The sequence below is a fragment of the Nanorana parkeri genome, unplaced genomic scaffold, assembly GCF_000935625.1.
Source record: "Nanorana parkeri isolate BGI_ZX_2015 unplaced genomic scaffold, ASM93562v1 scaffold1846, whole genome shotgun sequence".
NCBI lineage: Eukaryota > Metazoa > Chordata > Amphibia > Anura > Dicroglossidae > Nanorana > Nanorana parkeri.
This window is the reverse complement of record NW_017308114.1, coordinates 267,317-268,138: the sequence shown is the minus strand read 5'-3', so window position 1 is coordinate 268,138 and position 822 is coordinate 267,317.

The following is an 822-nucleotide window of genomic DNA, read 5'->3' as shown; positions in this document are numbered from 1 at the left end:
GAGCGAACGCCGGTATGTGTTCTCTCACTTCCCGATCTACTGAGCCGACCTGTGGCAGTCTCATTGTCGCAGGTCGGCTAGAACTGAGGTGAGCGAAGAGCACCCCCCTCATAGTTCTCCTTTTAAACCGAAATTATACAAAATATATATTTTTTTATTTTAAACATTTGGAAATCAAATAAAAAAAAAATATATATTTTTTTAATTCCAACTGTTTAAACCCAGAAAAATAAAATATGATAAGAAAAAATCTTTTCATATATCTATGAAATTCTCTTCCCAGCGTCGCTGCTCAGAAAGCCGGGACTGTCACCGTTTCGGGGTAGTAAGCTCTCGTCCGGATATTTCAGTGTTTTTTAGTCCCCGGCGCGGTTCTGTTTTTATGCTTGAAGTGGGAGTCGGTCCGTTGTATTTCAGAGATGGGCGGTCCTCTGGCGGGGGGTGGGGGAGGGGACGGGACACAATTGCTGTACACAGGTCTTATTTTTAGTTACTCAGAGCATGATAGACATTGCCTGGCCGTGTCTACTAAACGTCGTCACGCTGCTCTTCGGGTACCGCCCCCGAGGAATGTGCCTTTTTACGTTTGAGTTCTTGGTGCTTGGTCATGTGCCTGGGGCAGTGTTATTGTATTATTCCCCCCTCCTGTGCTGCCACACCTTTCATATAGCTCTGCCCATGTATAAATCTGTATGTGTATATATATTATATCACAGTGTATCACTATAATAACATGTATTATATGTCGGGGGGGGGGGACGGGGCACGGTGCTCGGATCCGCTCCCCACCCCCGAGCTCCCCCTGTCATTACAGCCGGGGGA